Consider the following 19,866-nt stretch of genomic DNA (forward strand, 5'->3'; position numbering starts at 1 on the left):
AAAAAATAACAAAATCTGCATGCTAATTGTATACAAATTATATGCAAATTTATGCACATTTTATGCTAATTTATGCGAAATGAAAAAAACTCTTTAGTTTTTTCAAAAAGCCTTGCATCGTGACAATATTTACCCAGACAAACTTAAATCTGTGCTAAAGAAAGGTTGGGACAATTTTCAACGTTTACGCTTTAGAACGATATTTTCAGGGATCATGTCTACAGTCTTTGACGGGAGAAATTTTGCTCAAAATTTTTCAAACTTACTCTCCACGATGGAAAGAGTTTGAGCTTTCGTCTAATCGTGATGACGGTTGGCAACAATGTTGTACGCGTCGGTTGTCTGCTTTTGATGGTTCTGCTTTTCTTTTATAAAGAAGTAGCAGTAGAAAGCTCATTCAGAGCAGTAAAATTACATTGAAATAAATATATAATTCCAACTCGACATAAGTAATTCCTTTGATCATTGACCTGTCTGTCCCACACTTTAGTAAAACAATGCAAAATGTACGCAAAAATGTAAAAAAAAAATTACAAAAATTGCATGCTAATTGTATACAAATTATATGCAAATATATGCACATTTTATGCTAATTTATGCAAAAATTGATTTAAAAAAAAAAACTTTTTTTTTGCAAAAGCCCTGCATCATGACAATATTTACCCAGACAAACTTGTCATAACTTTTGTGTTAGGGATAAGTCCGGGAATTTCCACATAGTGGTTCGCCATAACTTAAAACTGTGCTAAAGAAAGGTTAGGACAATTTTCAAAATTTACGCTTTAGAACTATACTTTCAGGAATCATGTCTACAGTCTTTGACGGGAGAAATTTTGCTCAAAATTTTTCAAACTTACTGTCAACGATGGAAAGACTTTGAGCTTTCGTCTAATCGTGATGGCGGTTGGCAACTATGTTGTACGCGTCGGTTGTCTGCTTTTGTCTACTTTAGTAAAAAAAAAAGTAAAATGTATGCAAAAATGTAAAAACTGCATTCTAATTGTATGCAAATTATATGCAAATTTATGCACATTTTATGCTAATTTATGTGAAATGATAAAAAAAACCCCTCTTTTTTTCAAAAAGTCTTGCATCGTGACAATATTGTTATACGTGTCGGTTGTCTGTTTTTGATGACTCTACTTTTCTTTTATAACGAAGTAACAGAAAAAGCTCATTCAGAGGGGTGAAATTACATTAAAATAAATATATAATTTTAACTGGACATTAGTAATTCCTTTGATCATTGACCTGTCTGTCCCACACTTTATTAAAACAATGCAAAATGTACGCAAATTTTTTTTTTAAAAAAACTTAACAAAATCTGCATGCTAATTGTATACAAATTATATGCAAATTTATGCACATTTTATGCTAATTTATGTGAAATGGAAAAAAAAACTCTTTATTTTTTTCAAAAAGCCTTGCATCGTGACAATATTTACCCAGACAAACTTAAATCTGTGCTAAAGAAAGGTTGGACAATTTTCAACGTTTACGCTTTAGAACGATATTTTCAGGGATCATGTCTACAGTCTTTGACGGGAGAAATTTTGCTCAAAATTTTTCAAACTTACTCTCCACGATGGAAAGAGTTTGAGCTTTCGTCTAATCGTGATGACGGTTGGCAACAATGTTGTACGCGTCGGTTGTCTGCTTTTGATGGTTCTGCTTTTCTTTTATAAAGAAGTAGCAGTAGAAAGCTCATTCAGAGCGGTAAAATTACATTGAAATAAATATATAATTCCAACTCGACATAAGTAATTCCTTTGATCATTGACCTGTCTGTCCCACACTTTAGTAAAACAATGCAAAATGTACGCAAAAATGTAAAAAAAAATTACAAAAACTGCATGCTAATTGTATACAAATTATATGCAAATATATGCACATTTTATGCTAATTTATGCAAAAATTGATTAAAAAAAAACAACTTTTTTTTGCAAAAGCCTTGCATCATGACAATATTTACCCAGAGAAACTTGTCATAACTTTTGTGTTAGGGATAAGTCCGGGAATTTCCACATAGTGGTTCGCCATAACTTAAAACTGTGCTAAAGAAAGGTTGGGACAATTTTCAAAATTTACGCTTTAGAACTATACTTTCAGGAATCATGTCTACAGTCTTTGACGGGAGAAATTTTGCTCAAAATTTTTCAAACTTACTGTCAACGATGGAAAGACTTTGAGCTTTCGTCTAATTGTGATGGCGGTTGGCAACTATGTTGTACGCGTCGGTTGTCTGCTTTTGTCTACTTTAGTAAAAAAAATGTAAAATGTATGCAAAAATGTAAAAACTGCATTCTAATTGTATGCAAATTATATGCAAATTTATGATCATTTTATGCGAATTTATGCAAAATGATAAAAAAAATTTTGAAAAATCCTTGCATCGTGACAATATTTACCCAGAAATTTTCCTTGAATGTGTTGAAACTTACTCTCCACGATGAAGAGAGTTTGAGCTTTCTTGTAAGCGCGAATGCGGTTGGCAACTGTGTTGTACGCGTCGATTGTCTGCTTTTGATGAATCTGCTTTTAGAAGAAAGCTCATTCAGAGTGGTAAATTTACCTTGAAATAAATATATAATTCAAACACGACATGGGTAATTCCTTTGCTCATTGACCTGCCTGTCCAACACTTTAATAAAACAATGTGAAATGTATGTAAAAATTTTTTAAAAAAACTGCATGCTTAATGTCGGCAAATTATATGCAAATTTATGCACATTTTATGCTAATTTATGCAAAATGATAAAAAAAAAACCCCTCTTTTTTTCAAAAAGTCTTGCATCGTGACAATATTGTTGTACGTGTCGGTTGTCTGTTTTTGATGACTCTACTTTTCTTTTATAACAAAGTAAAAGAAGAAAGCTCATTCAGAGGGGTGAAATTACATTAAAATAAATATATAATTTTAACTGGACATGAGTAATTCCTTTGATCATTGACCTGTCTATCCCACACTTTATTAAAACAATGCAAAATGTACGCAAAAATAAAAAAAAAAAAAATCTGCATGCTAATTGTATACAAATTATATGCAAATTTATGCACATTTTATGCTAATTTATGCGAAATGATAAAAAAAAAACCCTCTTCTTTTTCAAAAAGTCTTGCATCGTGACAATATTGTTATACGTGTCGGTTGTCTGTTTTTGATGACTCTACTTTTCTTTTATAACGAAGTAACAGAAAAAAGCTCATTCAGAGGGGTGAAATTACATTAAAATAAATATATAATTTTAACTGGACATGAGTAATTCCTTTGATCATTGACCTGTCTGTCCCACACTTTATTAAAACAATGCAAAATGTACGCAATTTTTTTTAAAAAAAAAAATAACAAAATCTGCATGCTAATTGTATACAAATTATATGCAAATTTATGCACATTTTATGCTAATTTATGCAAAATGGGAAAAAAACTCTTTATTTTTTCAAAAAGCCTTGCATCGTGACAATATTTACCCAGACAAACTTAAATTTGTGCTAAAGAAAGGTTGGGACAATTTTTAACGTTTACGCTTTAGAACGATATTTTCAGGGATCATGTCTACAGTCTTTGACGGGAGAAATTTTGATCAAAATTTTTCAAACTTACTCTCCACGATGGAAAGAGTTTGAGCTTTCGTCTAATCGTGATGACGGTTGGCAACAACGTTGTACGCGTCGGTTGTCTGCTTTTGATGGTTCTGCTTATCTTTTATAAAGAAGTAGCAGTAGAAAGCTCATTCAGAGCGGTAAAATTACATTGAAATAAATATATAATTCCAACTCGACATAAGTAATTCCTTTGATCATTGACCTGTCTGTCCCACACTTTAGTAAAACAATGCAAAATGTACGCAAAAATGAAAAAAATTTTTACAAAAACTGCATGCTAATTGTATACAAATTATATGCAAATATATGCACATTTTATGCTAATTTATGCAACAATGATTTTAAAAAAAACTTTTTTTTGCAAAAGCCTTGCATCATGACAATATTTACCCAGACAAACTTGTCATAACTTTTGTGTAAGGGATAAGTCCGGGAATTTCCACATAGTGGTTCGCCATAACTTAAAACTGTGCTAAAGAAAGGTTGGGACAATTTTCAAAATTTACGCTTTAGAACTATACTTTCAGGAATCATGTCTACAGTCCTTGACGGGAGAAATTTTGCTCAAAATTTTTCAAACTTACTGTCAACGATGGAAAGACTTTGAGCTTTCGTCTAATCGTGATGGCGGTTGGCAACTATGTTGTACGCGTCGGTTGTCTGCTTTTGTCTACTTTAGTAAAAAAAAATGTAAAATGTATGCAAAAATGTAAAAACTGCATTCTAATTGTATGCAAATTATATGCAAATTTATGCATATTTTATGCGAATTTATGCAAAATGATATAAAAAAAATTGAAAAATCCTTGCATCTTGACAATATTTACCCAGAAATTTTCCTCGAATGTGTTGAAACTTACTCTCCACGATGAAGAGAGTTTGAGCTTTCTTGTAAGCGCGAATGCGGTTGGCAACCGTGTTGTACGCGTCGATTGTCTGCTTTTGATGAATCTGCTTTTAGAAGAAAGCTCATTCAGAGTGGTAAATTTACCTTGAAATAAATATATAATTCAAACACGACATGGGTAATTCCTTTGCTCATTGACCTGCCTGTCCAACACTTTAATAAAACAATGTGAAATGTATGTAAAAAATTTTGAAAAAAACTGCATGCTTAATGTCGGCAAATTGTATGCAAATTTATGCACATTTTATGCTAATTTATGCAAAATGATAAAAAAAACCCTCTTTTTTTTCAAAAAGTCTTGCATCGTGACAATATTGTTGTACGTGTCAGTTGTCTGTTTTTGATGACTCTACTTTTCTTTTATAACAAAGTAAAAGAAGAAAGCTCATTCAGAGGGGTGAAATTACATTAAAATAAATATATAATTTTAACTGGACATGAGTAATTCCTTTGATCATTGACCTGTCTATCCCACACTTTATTAAAACAATGCAAAATGTACGCAAAAATAAAAAAAATATCAAAATCTGCATGCTAATTGTATACAAATTATATGCAAATTTATGCACATTTTATGCTAATTTATGCGAAATGAAAAAAAACTCTTTAGTTTTTTCAAAAAGCCTTGCATCGTGACAATATTTACCCAGACAAACTTAAATCTGTGCTAAAGAAAGGTTGGGACAATTTTCAACGTTTACGCTTTAGAACGATATTTTCAGGGATCATGTCTACAGTCTTTGACGGGAGAAATTTTGCTCAAAATTTTTCAAACTTACTCTCCACGATGGAAAGAGTTTGAGCTTTCGTCTAATCGTGATGACGGTTGGCAACAATGTTGTACGTGTCGGTTGTCTGCTTTTGATGGTTCTGCTTTTCTTTTATAAAGAAGTAGCAGTAGAAAGCTCATTCAGAGCAGTAAAATTACATTGAAATAAATATATAATTCCAACTCGACATAAGTAATTCCTTTGATCATTGACCTGTCTGTCCCACACTTTAGTAAAACAATGCAAAATGTACGCAAAAATGTAAAAAAAAATTACAAAAATTGCATGCTAATTGTATACAAATTATATGCAAATATATGCACATTTTATGCTAATTTATGCAAAAATTGATTTAAAAAAAAAAACTTTTTTTTTGCAAAAGCCCTGCATCATGACAATATTTACCCAGACAAACTTGTCATAACTTTTGTGTTAGGGATAAGTCCGAGAATTTCCACATAGTGGTTCGCCATAACTTAAAACTGTGCTAAAGAAAGGTTGGGACAATTTTCAAAATTTACGCTTTAGAACTATACTTTCAGGAATCATGTCTACAGTCTTTGACGGGAGAAATTTTGCTCAAAATTTTTCAAACTTACTGTCAACGATGGAAAGACTTTGAGCTTTCGTCTAATCGTGATGGCGGTTGGCAACTATGTTGTACGCGTCGGTTGTCTGCTTTTGTCTACTTTAGTAAAAAAAATGTAAAATGTATGCAAAAATGTAAAAACTGCATTCTAATTGTATGCAAATTATATGCAAATTTATGCACATTTTATGCTAATTTATGTGAAATGATAAAAAAAACCCCTCTTTTTTTCAAAAAGTCTTGCATCGTGACAATATTGTTATACGTGTCGGTTGTCTGTTTTTGATGACTCTACTTTTCTTTTATAACGAAGTAACAGAAAAAGCTCATTCAGAGGGGTGAAATTACATTAAAATAAATATATAATTTTAACTGGACATGAGTAATTCCTTTGATCATTGACCTGTCTGTCCCACACTTTATTAAAACAATGCAAAATGTACGCAATTTTTTTTTAAAAAAATTAACAAAATCTGCATGCTAATTGTATACAAATTATATGCAAATTTATGCACATTTTATGCTAATTTATGCAAAATGGGAAAAAAAACTCTTTATTTTTTTCAAAAAGCCTTGCATCGTTACAATATTTACCCAGACAAACTTAAATCTGTGCTAAAGAAAGGTTGGGACAATTTTCAACGTTTACGCTTTAGAACGATATTTTCAGGGATCATGTCTACAGTCTTTGACGGGAGAACTTTTGCTCAAAATTTTTCAAACTTACTCTCCACGATGGAAAGAGTTTGAGCTTTCGTCTAATCGTGATGACGGTTGGCAACAATGTTGTACGCGTCGGTTGTCTGCTTTTGATGGTTCTGCTTTTCTTTTATAAAGAAGTAGCAGTAGAAAGCTCATTCAGAGCGGTAAAATTACATTGAAATAAATATATAATTCCAACTCGACATAAGTAATTCCTTTGATCATTGACCTGTCTGTCCCACACTTTAGTAAAACAATGCAAAATGTACGCAAAAATGAAAAAAATTTTTACAAAAACTGCATGCTAATTGTATACAAATTATATGCAAATATATGCACATTTTATGCTAATTTATGCAAAAATGATTTTTAAAAAAACTTTTTTTTGCAAAAGCCTTGCATCATGACAATATTTACCCAGACAAACTTGTCATAACTTTTGTGTTAGGGATAAGTCCGGGAATTTCCACATAGTGGTTCGCCATAACTTAAAACTGTGCTAAAGAAAGGTTGGGACAATTTTCAAAATTTACGCTTTAGAACTATACTTTCAGGAATCATGTCTACAGTCTTTGACGGGAGAAATTTTGCTCAAAATTTTTCAAACTTACTGTCAACGATGGAAAGACTTTGAGCTTTCGTCTAATCGTGATGGCGGTTGGCAACTATGTTGTACGCGTCGGTTGTCTGCTTTTGTCTACTTTAGTAAAAAAAAATGTAAAATGTATGCAAAAATGTAAAAACTGCATTCTAATTGTATGCAAATTATATGCAAATTTATGCACATTTTATGCGAATTTATGCAAAATGATATAAAAAAAATTAGAAAAATCCTTGCATCTTGACAATATTTACCCAGAAATTTTCCTCGAATGTGTTGAAACTTACTCTCCACGATGAAGAGAGTTTGAGCTTTCTTGTAAGCGCGAATGCGGTTGGCAACTGTGTTGTACGCGTCGATTGTCTGCTTTTGATGAATCTGCTTTTAGAAGAAAGCTCATTCAGAGTGGTAAATTTACCTTGAAATAAATATATAATTCAAACACGACATGGGTAATTCCTTTGCTCATTGACCTGCCTGTCCAACACTTTAATAAAACAATGTGAAATGTATGTAAAAATTTTTTAAAAAAACTGCATGCTTAATGTCGGCAAATTGTATGCAAATTTATGCACATTTTATGCTAATTTATGCAAAATGATAAAAAAAACCCCTCTTTTTTTCAAAAAGTCTTGCATCGTGACAATATTGTTGTACGTGTCGGTTGTCTGTTTTTGATGACTCTACTTTTCTTTTATAACAAAGTAAAAGAAGAAAGCTCATTCAGAGGGGTGAAATTACATTAAAATAAATATATAATTTTAACTGGACATGAGTAATTCCTTTGATCATTGACCTGTCTATCCCACACTTTATTAAAACAATGCAAAATGTACGCAAAAATAAAAAAAATAACAAAATCTGCATGCTAATTGTATACAAATTATATGCAAATTTATGCACATTTTATGCTAATTTATGCGAAATGAAAAAAACTCTTTAGTTTTTTCAAAAAGCCTTGCATCGTGACAATATTTACCCAGACAAACTTAAATCTGTGCTAAAGAAAGGTTGGGACAATTTTCAACGTTTACGCTTTAGAACGATATTTTCAGGGATCATGTCTACAGTCTTTGACGGGAGAAATTTTGCTCAAAATTTTTCAAACTTACTCTCCACGATGGAAAGAGTTTGAGCTTTCGTCTAATCGTGATGACGGTTGGCAACAATGTTGTACGCGTCGGTTGTCTGCTTTTGATGGTTCTGCTTTTCTTTTATAAAGAAGTAGCAGTAGAAAGCTCATTCAGAGCAGTAAAATTACATTGAAATAAATATATAATTCCAACTCGACATAAGTAATTCCTTTGATCATTGACCTGTCTGTCCCACACTTTAGTAAAACAATGCAAAATGTACGCAAAAATGTAAAAAAAAAATTACAAAAATTGCATGCTAATTGTATACAAATTATATGCAAATATATGCACATTTTATGCTAATTTATGCAAAAATTGATTTAAAAAAAAAAACTTTTTTTTTGCAAAAGCCCTGCATCATGACAATATTTACCCAGACAAACTTGTCATAACTTTTGTGTTAGGGATAAGTCCGGGAATTTCCACATAGTGGTTCGCCATAACTTAAAACTGTGCTAAAGAAAGGTTGGGACAATTTTCAAAATTTACGCTTTAGAACTATACTTTCAGGAATCATGTCTACAGTCTTTGACGGGAGAAATTTTGCTCAAAATTTTTCAAACTTACTGTCAACGATGGAAAGACTTTGAGCTTTCGTCTAATCGTGATGGCGGTTGGCAACTATGTTGTACGCGTCGGTTGTCTGCTTTTGTCTACTTTAGTAAAAAAAAAAAGTAAAATGTATGCAAAAATGTAAAAACTGCATTCTAATTGTATGCAAATTATATGCAAATTTATGCACATTTTATGCTAATTTATGTGAAATGATAAAAAAACCCCTCTTTTTTTCAAAAAGTCTTGCATCGTGACAATATTGTTATACGTGTCGGTTGTCTGTTTTTGATGACTCTACTTTTCTTTTATAACGAAGTAACAGAAAAAGCTCATTCAGAGGGGTGAAATTACATTAAAATAAATATACAATTTTAACTGGACATTAGTAATTCCTTTGATCATTGACCTGTCTGTCCCACACTTTATTAAAACAATGCAAAATGTACGCAAATTTTTTTTTTAAAAAAACTTAACAAAATCTGCATGCTAATTGTATACAAATTATATGCAAATTTATGCACATTTTATGCTAATTTATGTGAAATGGAAAAAAAAAACTCTTTATTTTTTTCAAAAAGCCTTGCATCGTGACAATATTTACCCAGACAAACTTAAATCTGTGCTAAAGAAAGGTTGGACAATTTTCAACGTTTACGCTTTAGAACGATATTTTCAGGGATCATGTCTACAGTCTTTGACGGGAGAAATTTTGCTCAAAATTTTTCAAACTTACTCTCCACGATGGAAAGAGTTTGAGCTTTCGTCTAATCGTGATGACGGTTGGCAACAATGTTGTACGCGTCGGTTGTCTGCTTTTGATGGTTCTGCTTTTCTTTTATAAAGAAGTAGCAGTAGAAAGCTCATTCAGAGCGGTAAAATTACATTGAAATAAATATATAATTCCAACTCGACATAAGTAATTCCTTTGATCATTGACCTGTCTGTCCCACACTTTAGTAAAACAATGCAAAATGTACGCAAAAATGTAAAAAAAAATTACAAAAACTGCATGCTAATTGTATACAAATTATATGCAAATATATGCACATTTTATGCTAATTTATGCAAAAATTGATTAAAAAAAAAAACTTTTTTTTGCAAAAGCCTTGCATCATGACAATATTTACCCAGAGAAACTTGTCATAACTTTTGTGTTAGGGATAAGTCCGGGAATTTCCACATAGTGGTTCGCCATAACTTAAAACTGTGCTAAAGAAAGGTTGGGACAATTTTCAAAATTTACGCTTTAGAACTATACTTTCAGGAATCATGTCTACAGTCTTTGACGGGAGAAATTTTGCTCAAAATTTTTCAAACTTACTGTCAACGATGGAAAGACTTTGAGCTTTCGTCTAATTGTGATGGCGGTTGGCAACTATGTTGTACGCGTCGGTTGTCTGCTTTTGTCTACTTTAGTAAAAAAAATGTAAAATGTATGCAAAAATGTAAAAACTGCATTCTAATTGTATGCAAATTATATGCAAATTTATGATCATTTTATGCGAATTTATGCAAAATGATAAAAAAAAATTTTGAAAAATCCTTGCATCGTGACAATATTTACCCAGAAATTTTCCTTGAATGTGTTGAAACTTACTCTCCACGATGAAGAGAGTTTGAGCTTTCTTGTAAGCGCGAATGCGGTTGGCAACTGTGTTGTACGCGTCGATTGTCTGCTTTTGATGAATCTGCTTTTAGAAGAAAGCTCATTCAGAGTGGTAAATTTACCTTGAAATAAATATATAATTCAAACACGACATGGGTAATTCCTTTGCTCATTGACCTGCCTGTCCAACACTTTAATAAAACAATGTGAAATGTATGTAAAAATTTTTTAAAAAAACTGCATGCTTAATGTCGGCAAATTATATGCAAATTTATGCACATTTTATGCTAATTTATGCAAAATGATAAAAAAAACCCCTCTTTTTTTCAAAAAGTCTTGCATCGTGACAATATTGTTGTACGTGTCGGTTGTCTGTTTTTGATGACTCTACTTTTCTTTTATAACAAAGTAAAAGAAGAAAGCTCATTCAGAGGGGTGAAATTACATTAAAATAAATATATAATTTTAACTGGACATGAGTAATTCCTTTGATCATTGACCTGTCTATCCCACACTTTATTAAAACAATGCAAAATGTACGCAAAAATAAAAAAAATAAAAAAATCTGCATGCTAATTGTATACAAATTATATGCAAATTTATGCACATTTTATGCTAATTTATGCGAAATGATAAAAAAAAACCTCTTCTTTTTCAAAAAGTCTTGCATCGTGACAATATTGTTATACGTGTCGGTTGTCTGTTTTTGATGACTCTACTTTTCTTTTATAACGAAGTAACAGAAAAAAGCTCATTCAGAGGGGTGAAATTACATTAAAATAAATATATAATTTTAACTGGACATGAGTAATTCCTTTGATCATTGACCTGTCTGTCCCACACTTTATTAAAACAATGCAAAATGTACGCAATTTTTTTTAAAAAAAAAATTAACAAAATCTGCATGCTAATTGTATACAAATTATATGCAAATTTATGCACATTTTATGCTAATTTATGCAAAATGGGAAAAAAAACTCTTTATTTTTTCAAAAAGCCTTGCATCGTGACAATATTTACCCAGACAAACTTAAATTTGTGCTAAAGAAAGGTTGGGACAATTTTCAACGTTTACGCTTTAGAACGATATTTTCAGGGATCATGTCTACAGTCTTTGACGGGAGAAATTTTGCTCAAAATTTTTCAAACTTACTCTCCACGATGGAAAGAGTTTGAGCTTTCGTCTAATCGTGATGACGGTTGGCAACAACGTTGTACGCGTCGGTTGTCTGCTTTTGATGGTTCTGCTTATCTTTTATAAAGAAGTAGCAGTAGAAAGCTCATTCAGAGCGGTAAAATTACATTGAAATAAATATATAATTCCAACTCGACATAAGTAATTCCTTTGATCATTGACCTGTCTGTCCCACACTTTAGTAAAACAATGCAAAATGTACGCAAAAATGAAAAAAATTTTTACAAAAACTGCATGCTAATTGTATACAAATTATATGCAAATATATGCACATTTTATGCTAATTTATGCAACAATGATTTTTAAAAAAAACTTTTTTTTGCAAAAGCCTTGCATCATGACAATATTTACCCAGACAAACTTGTCATAACTTTTGTGTAAGGGATAAGTCCGGGAATTTCCACATAGTGGTTCGCCATAACTTAAAACTGTGCTAAAGAAAGGTTGGGACAATTTTCAAAATTTACGCTTTAGAACTATACTTTCAGGAATCATGTCTACAGTCTTTGACGGGAGAAATTTTGCTCAAAATTTTTCAAACTTACTGTCAACGATGGAAAGACTTTGAGCTTTCGTCTAATCGTGATGGCGGTTGGCAACTATGTTGTACGCGTCGGTTGTCTGCTTTTGTCTACTTTAGTAAAAAAAAAATGTAAAATGTATGCAAAAATGTAAAAACTGCATTCTAATTGTATGCAAATTATATGCAAATTTATGCATATTTTATGCGAATTTATGCAAAATGATATAAAAAAAAATTGAAAAATCCTTGCATCTTGACAATATTTACCCAGAAATTTTCCTCGAATGTGTTGAAACTTACTCTCCACGATGAAGAGAGTTTGAGCTTTCTTGTAAGCGCGAATGCGGTTGGCAACCGTGTTGTACGCGTCGATTGTCTGCTTTTGATGAATCTGCTTTTAGAAGAAAGCTCATTCAGAGTGGTAAATTTACCTTGAAATAAATATATAATTCAAACACGACATGGGTAATTCCTTTGCTCATTGACCTGCCTGTCCAACACTTTAATAAAACAATGTGAAATGTATGTAAAAATTTTTTAAAAAAACTGCATGCTTAATGTCGGCAAATTGTATGCAAATTTATGCACATTTTATGCTAATTTATGCAAAATGATAAAAAAAACCCTCTTTTTTTTCAAAAAGTCTTGCATCGTGACAATATTGTTGTACGTGTCAGTTGTCTGTTTTTGATGACTCTACTTTTCTTTTATAACAAAGTAAAAGAAGAAAGCTCATTCAGAGGGGTGAAATTACATTAAAATAAATATATAATTTTAACTGGACATGAGTAATTCCTTTGATCATTGACCTGTCTATCCCACACTTTATTAAAACAATGCAAAATGTACGCAAAAATAAAAAAAAAAAATAAAATCTGCATGCTAATTGTATACAAATTATATGCAAATTTATGCACATTTTATGCTAATTTAAGCGAAATGATAAAAAAAAACCCTCTGTTTTTTCAAAAAGTCTTGCATCGTGACAATATTGTTGTACGTGTCGGTTGTCTGTTTTTGATGACTCTACTTTTCTTTTATAACAAAGTAAAAGAAGAAAGCTCATTCAGAGGGGTGAAATTGCATTAAAATAAATATATATTTAATTTTAACTGGACATGAGTAATTCCTTTGATCATTGACCTGTCTATCCCACACTTTATTAAAACAATGCAAAATGTACGCAAAAATAAAAAAAAAAAAAAAAATCTGCATGCTAATTGTATACAAATTATATGCAAATTTATGCACATTTTATGCTAATTTATGCGAAATGATAAAAAAAACCCACTTCTTTTTCAAAAAGTCTTGCACCGTGACAATATTGTTATACGTGTCGGTTGTCTGTTTTTGATGACTCTACTTTTCTTTTATAACGAAGTAACAGAAAAAAGCTCATTCAGAGGGGTGAAATTACATTAAAATAAATATATAATTTTAACTGGACATGAGTAATTCCTTTGATCATTGACCTGTCTGTCCCACACTTTATTAAAACAATGCAAAATGTACGCAATTTTTTTTAAAAAAAATTAACAAAATCTGCATGCTAATTGTATACAAATTATATGCAAATTTATGCACATTTTATGCTAATTTATGCAAAATGGGAAAAAAAACTCTTTATTTTTTCAAAAAGCCTTGCATCGTGACAATATTTACCCAGACAAACTTAAATTTGTGCTAATGAAAGGTTGGGACAATTTTCAACGTTTACGCTTTAGAACGATATTTTCAGGGATCATGTCTACAGTCTTTGACGGGAGAAATTTTGCTCAAAATTTTTCAAACTTACTCTCCACGATGGAAAGAGTTTGAGCTTTCGTCTAATCGTGATGACGGTTGGCAACAATGTTGTACGCGTCGGTTGTCTGTTTTTGATGACTCTACTTTTCTTTTATAACAAAGTAAAAGAAGAAAGCTCATTCAGAGGGGTGAAATTACATTAAAATAAATATATAATTTTAACTGGACATGAGTAATTCCTTTGATCATTGACCTGTCTATCCCACACTTTATTAAAACAATGCAAAATGTACGCAAAAATAAAAAAAATAACAAAATCTGCATGCTAATTGTATACAAATTATATGCAAATTTATGCACATTTTATGCTAATTTATGCGAAATGAAAAAAAAACTCTTTAGTTTTTTCAAAAAGCCTTGCATCGTGACAATATTTACCCAGACAAACTTAAATCTGTGCTAAAGAAAGGTTGGGACAATTTTCAACGTTTACGCTTTAGAACGATATTTTCAGGGATCATGTCTACAGTCTTTGACGGGAGAAATTTTGCTCAAAATTTTTCAAACTTACTCTCCACGATGGAAAGAGTTTGAGCTTTCGTCTAATCGTGATGACGGTTGGCAACAATGTTGTACGCGTCGGTTGTCTGCTTTTGATGGTTCTGCTTTTCTTTTATAAAGAAGTAGCAGTAGAAAGCTCATTCAGAGCAGTAAAATTACATTGAAATAAATATATAATTCCAACTCGACATAAGTAATTCCTTTGATCATTGACCTGTCTGTCCCACACTTTAGTAAAACAATGCAAAATGTACGCAAAAATGTAAAAAAAAATTACAAAAATTGCATGCTAATTGTATACAAATTATATGCAAATATATGCACATTTTATGCTAATTTATGCAAAAATTGATTTAAAAAAAAAAACTTTTTTTTTGCAAAAGCCCTGCATCATGACAATATTTACCCAGACAAACTTGTCATAACTTTTGTGTTAGGGATAAGTCCGAGAATTTCCACATAGTGGTTCGCCATAACTTAAAACTGTGCTAAAGAAAGGTTGGGACAATTTTCAAAATTTACGCTTTAGAACTATACTTTCAGGAATCATGTCTACAGTCTTTGACGGGAGAAATTTTGCTCAAAATTTTTCAAACTTACTGTCAACGATGGAAAGACTTTGAGCTTTCGTCTAATCGTGATGGCGGTTGGCAACTATGTTGTACGCGTCGGTTGTCTGCTTTTGTCTACTTTAGTAAAAAAAATGTAAAATGTATGCAAAAATGTAAAAACTGCATTCTAATTGTATGCAAATTATATGCAAATTTATGCACATTTTATGCTAATTTATGTGAAATGATAAAAAACCCCTCTTTTTTTCAAAAAGTCTTGCATCGTGACAATATTGTTATACGTGTCGGTTGTCTGTTTTTGATGACTCTACTTTTCTTTTATAACGAAGTAACAGAAAAAGCTCATTCAGAGGGGTGAAATTACATTAAAATAAATATATAATTTTAACTGGACATGAGTAATTCCTTTGATCATTGACCTGTCTGTCCCACACTTTATTAAAACAATGCAAAATGTACGCAATTTTTTTTAAAAAAAATTAACAAAATCTGCATGCTAATTGTATACAAATTATATGCAAATTTATGCACATTTTATGCTAATTTATGCAAAATGGGAAAAAACTCTTTATTTTTTTCAAAAAGCCTTGCATCGTTACAATATTTACCCAGACAAACTTAAATCTGTGCTAAAGAAAGGTTGGGACAATTTTCAACGTTTACGTTTTAGAACGATATTTTCAGGGATCATGTCTACAGTCTTTGACGGGAGAACTTTTGCTCAAAATTTTTCAAACTTACTCTCCACGATGGAAAGAGTTTGAGCTTTCGTCTAATCGTGATGACGGTTGGCAACAATGTTGTACGCGTCGGTTGTCTGCTTTTGATGGTTCTGCTTTTCTTTTATAAAGAAGTAGCAGTAGAAAGCTCATTCAGAGCGGTAAAATTACATTGAAATAAATATATAATTCCAACTCGACATAAGTAATTCCTTTGATCATTGACCTGTCTGTCCCACACTTTAGTAAAACAATGCAAAATGTACGCAAAAATGTAAAATAAAATACAAAAACTGCATGCTAATTGTATACAAATTATATGCAAATATATGCACATTTTATGCTAATTTATGCGAAATGATTAAATAAAAAAATTGCAAAATCCTTGCATCATGACAATATTTACCCAGACAAACTTGTCATAACTTTTGTGTTGGGGATAATTCCGGGAATTTCCACATAGTGGTTCGCCATAACTTAAAACTGTGCTAAAGAAAGGTTCGGACAATTTTCAAAATTTACGCTTTAGAACTATACTTTCAGGAATCATGTCTACAGTCTTTGACGGGAGAAATTTTGCTCAAAATTTTTCAAACTTACTGTCAACGATGGAAAGAGTTTGAGCTTTCGTCTAATCGTGATGGCGGTTGGCAACTATGTTGTACGCGTCGGTTGTCTGCTTTTGTCTACTTTAGTAAAACAATGTAAAATGTATGCAAAAATGTAAAAACTGCATTCTAATTGTATGCAAATTATATGCAAATTTATGCACATTTTATGCGAATTTATGCAAAATGATATAAAAAAAAATTGAAAAAACCTTGCATCGTTACAATATTTACCCAGAAATTTTCCTGGAATGTGTTGAAACTTACTCTCCACGATGAAGAGAGTTTGAGCTTTCTTGTAAGCGCGAATTTGGTTGGCAACCGTGTTGTACGCGTCGATTGTCTGATTTTAATGACTCTGCTTTTAGAAGAAAGCTCATTCAGAGTGGTGAATTTACCATGAAATAAATATATAATTCAAACACGACATGGGTAATTCCTTTGCTCATTAACCTGTCTGTCCAAAACTTTAATAAAACAATGTAAAATGTATGCAAAAATTTTTTTTTTAAAAAAACTGCATGCTAAATGTCAGCAAATTATATGCAAATTTATGCACATTTTATGCTTATTTATGCAAAATGATAAAAAAAAACCCTCTTTTTTTCAAAAAGTCTTGCATCGTGACAATATTGTTGTACGTGTCGGTTGTCTGTTTTTGATGACTCTACTTTTCTTTTATAACAAAGTAAAAGAAGAAAGCTCATTCAGAGGGGTGAAATTACATTAAAATAAATATATAATTTTAACTGGACATGAGTAATTCCTTTGATCATTGACCTGTCTATCCCACACTTTATTAAAACAATGCAAAATGTACGCAAAAAAAAAAAATAAAATAAAATCTGCATGCTAATTGTATACAAATTATATGCAAATTTATGCACATTTTATGCTAATTTATGCGAAATGATAAAAAAAACCCTCTGTTTTTTCAAAAAGTCTTGCATCGTGACAATATTGTTGTACGTGTCGGTTGTCTGTTTTTGATGACTCTACTTTTCTTTTATAACAAAGTAAAAGAAGAAAGCTCATTCAGAGGGGTGAAATTACATTAAAATAAATATATATTTAATTTTAACTGGACATGAGTAATTCCTTTGATCATTGACCTGTCTATCCCACACTTTATTAAAACAATGCAAAATGTACGCAAAAAAAAAAAAAAAAATCTGCATGCTAATTGTATACAAATTATATGCAAATTTATGCACATTTTATGCTAATTTATGCGAAATGATAAAAAAAAAACCCTCTTCTTTTTCAAAAAGTCTTGCACCGTGACAATATTGTTATACGTGTCGGTTGTCTGTTTTTGATGACTCTACTTTTCTTTTATAACGAAGTAACAGAAAAAAGCTCATTCAGAGGGGTGAAATTACATTAAAATAAATATATAATTTTAACTGGACATGAGTAATTCCTTTGATCATTGACCTGTCTGTCCCACACTTTATTAAAACAATGCAAAATGTACGCAATTTTTTTAAAAAAAAATTAACAAAATCTGCATGCTAATTGTATACAAATTATATGCAAATTTATGCACATTTTATGCTAATTTATGCAAAATGGGAAAAAAACTCTTTATTTTTTCAAAAAGCCTTGCATCGTGACAATATTTACCCAGACAAACTTAAATTTGTGCTAATGAAAGGTTGGGACAATTTTCAACGTTTACGCTTTAGAACGATATTTTCAGGGATCATGTCTACAGTCTTTGACGGGAGAAATTTTGCTCAAAATTTTTCAAACTTACTCTCCACGATGGAAAGAGTTTGAGCTTTCGTCTAATCGTGATGACGGTTGGCAACAATGTTGTACGCGTCGGTTGTCTGCTTTTGATGGTTCTGCTTTTCTTTTATAAAGAAGTAGCAGTAGAAAGCTCATTCAGAGCGGTAAAATTACATTGAAATAAATATATAATTCCAACTCGACATAAGTAATTCCTTTGATCATTGACCTGTCTGTCCCACACTTTAGTAAAACAATGCAAAATGTACGCAAAAATGAAAAATTTTTTTACAAAAACTGCATGCTAATTGTATACAAATTATATGCAAATATATGCACATTTTATGCTAATTTATGCAAAAATGATTTAAAAAAAAACTTTTTTTTGCAAAAGCCTTGCATCATGACAATATTTACCCAGACAAACTTGTCATAACTTTTGTGTTAGGGATAAGTCCGGGAATTTCCACATAGTGGTTCGCCATAACTTAAAACTGTGCTAAAGAAAGGTTGGGACAATTTTCAAAATTTACGCTTTAGAACTATACTTTCAGGAATCATGTCTACAGTCTTTGACGGGAGAAATTTTGCTCAAAATTTTTCAAACTTACTGTCAACGATGGAAAGACTTTGAGCTTTCGTCTAATCGTGATGGCGGTTGGCAACTATGTTGTACGCGTCGGTTGTCTGCTTTTGTCTACTTTAGTAAAAAAAAATGTAAAATGTATGCAAAAATGTAAAAACTGCATTCTAATTGTATGCAAATTATATGCAAATTTATGCACATTTTATGCGAATTTATGCAAAATGATATAAAAAAAATTAGAAAAATCCTTGCATCTTGACAATATTTACCCAGAAATTTTCCTCGAATGTGTTGAAACTTACTCTCCACGATGAAGAGAGTTTGAGCTTTCTTGTAAGCGCGAATGCGGTTGGCAACTGTGTTGTACGCGTCGATTGTCTGCTTTTGATGAATCTGCTTTTAGAAGAAAGCTCATTCAGAGTGGTAAATTTACCTTGAAATAAATATATAATTCAAACACGACATGGGTAATTCCTTTGCTCATTGACCTGCCTGTCCAACGCTTTAATAAAACAATGTGAAATGTATGTAAAAATTTTTTTAAAAAACTGCATGCTTAATGTCGGCAAATTGTATGCAAATTTATGCACATTTTATGCTAATTTATGCAAAATGATAAAAAAACCCTCTTTTTTTCAAAAAGTCTTGCATCGTGACAATATTGTTGTACGTGTCGGTTGTCTGTTTTTGATGACTCTACTTTTCTTTTATAACAAAGTAAAAGAAGAAAGCTCATTCAGAGGGGTGAAATTACATTAAAATAAATATATAATTTTAACTGGACATGAGTAATTCCTTTGATCATTGACCTGTCTATCCCACACTTTATTAAAACAATGCAAAATGTACGCAAAAATAAAAAAAATAACAAAATCTGCATGCTAATTGTATACAAATTATATGCAAATTTATGCACATTTTATGCTAATTTATGCGAAATGAAAAAAAATCTTTAGTTTTTTCAAAAAGCCTTGCATCGTGACAATATTTACCCAGACAAACTTAAATCTGTGCTAAAGAAAGGTTGGGACAATTTTCAAAATTTACGCTTTAGAACTATACTTTCAGGAATCATGTCTACAGTCTTTGACGGGAGAAATTTTGCTCAAAATTTTTCAAGCTTACTGTCAACGATGGAAAGACTTTGAGC

The 19,866-nt window shown here is 31.3% G+C and overlaps 12 non-coding genes and 7 pseudogenes across 12 annotated transcripts; all 19 read left to right on the forward strand.

Moving 5' to 3' along the window:
* The first annotated feature begins 193 nt into the window (after positions 1-193).
* On the forward strand, positions 194-407 carry LOC142196288 (small nucleolar RNA U3). The gene has a single exon (XR_012715168.1). It is a non-coding gene; the product is annotated as a small nucleolar RNA U3 (small nucleolar RNA).
* A 1,097-nt stretch (positions 408-1,504) lies between these two features.
* LOC142196265 (small nucleolar RNA U3) lies at positions 1,505-1,718 on the forward strand. The gene has a single exon (XR_012715151.1). It is a non-coding gene; the product is annotated as a small nucleolar RNA U3 (small nucleolar RNA).
* A 676-nt stretch (positions 1,719-2,394) lies between these two features.
* On the forward strand, positions 2,395-2,564 carry LOC142196318 (small nucleolar RNA U3; annotated as a pseudogene).
* Positions 2,565-3,531: 967 nt separating this feature from the next.
* On the forward strand, positions 3,532-3,745 carry LOC142196269 (small nucleolar RNA U3). Its single transcript, XR_012715155.1, has one exon. It is a non-coding gene; the product is annotated as a small nucleolar RNA U3 (small nucleolar RNA).
* A 674-nt stretch (positions 3,746-4,419) lies between these two features.
* On the forward strand, positions 4,420-4,589 carry LOC142196305 (small nucleolar RNA U3; annotated as a pseudogene).
* A 630-nt stretch (positions 4,590-5,219) lies between these two features.
* Positions 5,220-5,433, forward strand: LOC142196295 (small nucleolar RNA U3). The gene has a single exon (XR_012715175.1). It is a non-coding gene; the product is annotated as a small nucleolar RNA U3 (small nucleolar RNA).
* A 1,093-nt stretch (positions 5,434-6,526) lies between these two features.
* On the forward strand, positions 6,527-6,740 carry LOC142196270 (small nucleolar RNA U3). The gene has a single exon (XR_012715156.1). It is a non-coding gene; the product is annotated as a small nucleolar RNA U3 (small nucleolar RNA).
* Positions 6,741-7,415: 675 nt separating this feature from the next.
* Positions 7,416-7,585, forward strand: LOC142196308 (small nucleolar RNA U3; annotated as a pseudogene).
* A 629-nt stretch (positions 7,586-8,214) lies between these two features.
* LOC142196289 (small nucleolar RNA U3) lies at positions 8,215-8,428 on the forward strand. Its single transcript, XR_012715169.1, has one exon. It is a non-coding gene; the product is annotated as a small nucleolar RNA U3 (small nucleolar RNA).
* A 1,098-nt stretch (positions 8,429-9,526) lies between these two features.
* Positions 9,527-9,740, forward strand: LOC142196266 (small nucleolar RNA U3). Its single transcript, XR_012715152.1, has one exon. It is a non-coding gene; the product is annotated as a small nucleolar RNA U3 (small nucleolar RNA).
* Positions 9,741-10,416: 676 nt separating this feature from the next.
* On the forward strand, positions 10,417-10,586 carry LOC142196315 (small nucleolar RNA U3; annotated as a pseudogene).
* A 966-nt stretch (positions 10,587-11,552) lies between these two features.
* Positions 11,553-11,766, forward strand: LOC142196273 (small nucleolar RNA U3). The gene has a single exon (XR_012715159.1). It is a non-coding gene; the product is annotated as a small nucleolar RNA U3 (small nucleolar RNA).
* A 677-nt stretch (positions 11,767-12,443) lies between these two features.
* LOC142196306 (small nucleolar RNA U3) lies at positions 12,444-12,613 on the forward strand (annotated as a pseudogene).
* A 1,299-nt stretch (positions 12,614-13,912) lies between these two features.
* On the forward strand, positions 13,913-14,126 carry LOC142196272 (small nucleolar RNA U3). The gene has a single exon (XR_012715158.1). It is a non-coding gene; the product is annotated as a small nucleolar RNA U3 (small nucleolar RNA).
* A 308-nt stretch (positions 14,127-14,434) lies between these two features.
* Positions 14,435-14,648, forward strand: LOC142196290 (small nucleolar RNA U3). Its single transcript, XR_012715170.1, has one exon. It is a non-coding gene; the product is annotated as a small nucleolar RNA U3 (small nucleolar RNA).
* A 1,089-nt stretch (positions 14,649-15,737) lies between these two features.
* On the forward strand, positions 15,738-15,951 carry LOC142196271 (small nucleolar RNA U3). The gene has a single exon (XR_012715157.1). It is a non-coding gene; the product is annotated as a small nucleolar RNA U3 (small nucleolar RNA).
* A 647-nt stretch (positions 15,952-16,598) lies between these two features.
* LOC142196334 (small nucleolar RNA U3) lies at positions 16,599-16,786 on the forward strand (annotated as a pseudogene).
* Positions 16,787-18,082: 1,296 nt separating this feature from the next.
* On the forward strand, positions 18,083-18,296 carry LOC142196267 (small nucleolar RNA U3). The gene has a single exon (XR_012715153.1). It is a non-coding gene; the product is annotated as a small nucleolar RNA U3 (small nucleolar RNA).
* Positions 18,297-18,971: 675 nt separating this feature from the next.
* LOC142196309 (small nucleolar RNA U3) lies at positions 18,972-19,141 on the forward strand (annotated as a pseudogene).
* Positions 19,142-19,866: the final 725 nt, after the last annotated feature.

This window comes from Leptodactylus fuscus, chromosome 2, assembly GCF_031893055.1.
Source record: "Leptodactylus fuscus isolate aLepFus1 chromosome 2, aLepFus1.hap2, whole genome shotgun sequence".
Classification (NCBI taxonomy): Eukaryota; Metazoa; Chordata; class Amphibia; order Anura; family Leptodactylidae; genus Leptodactylus; species Leptodactylus fuscus.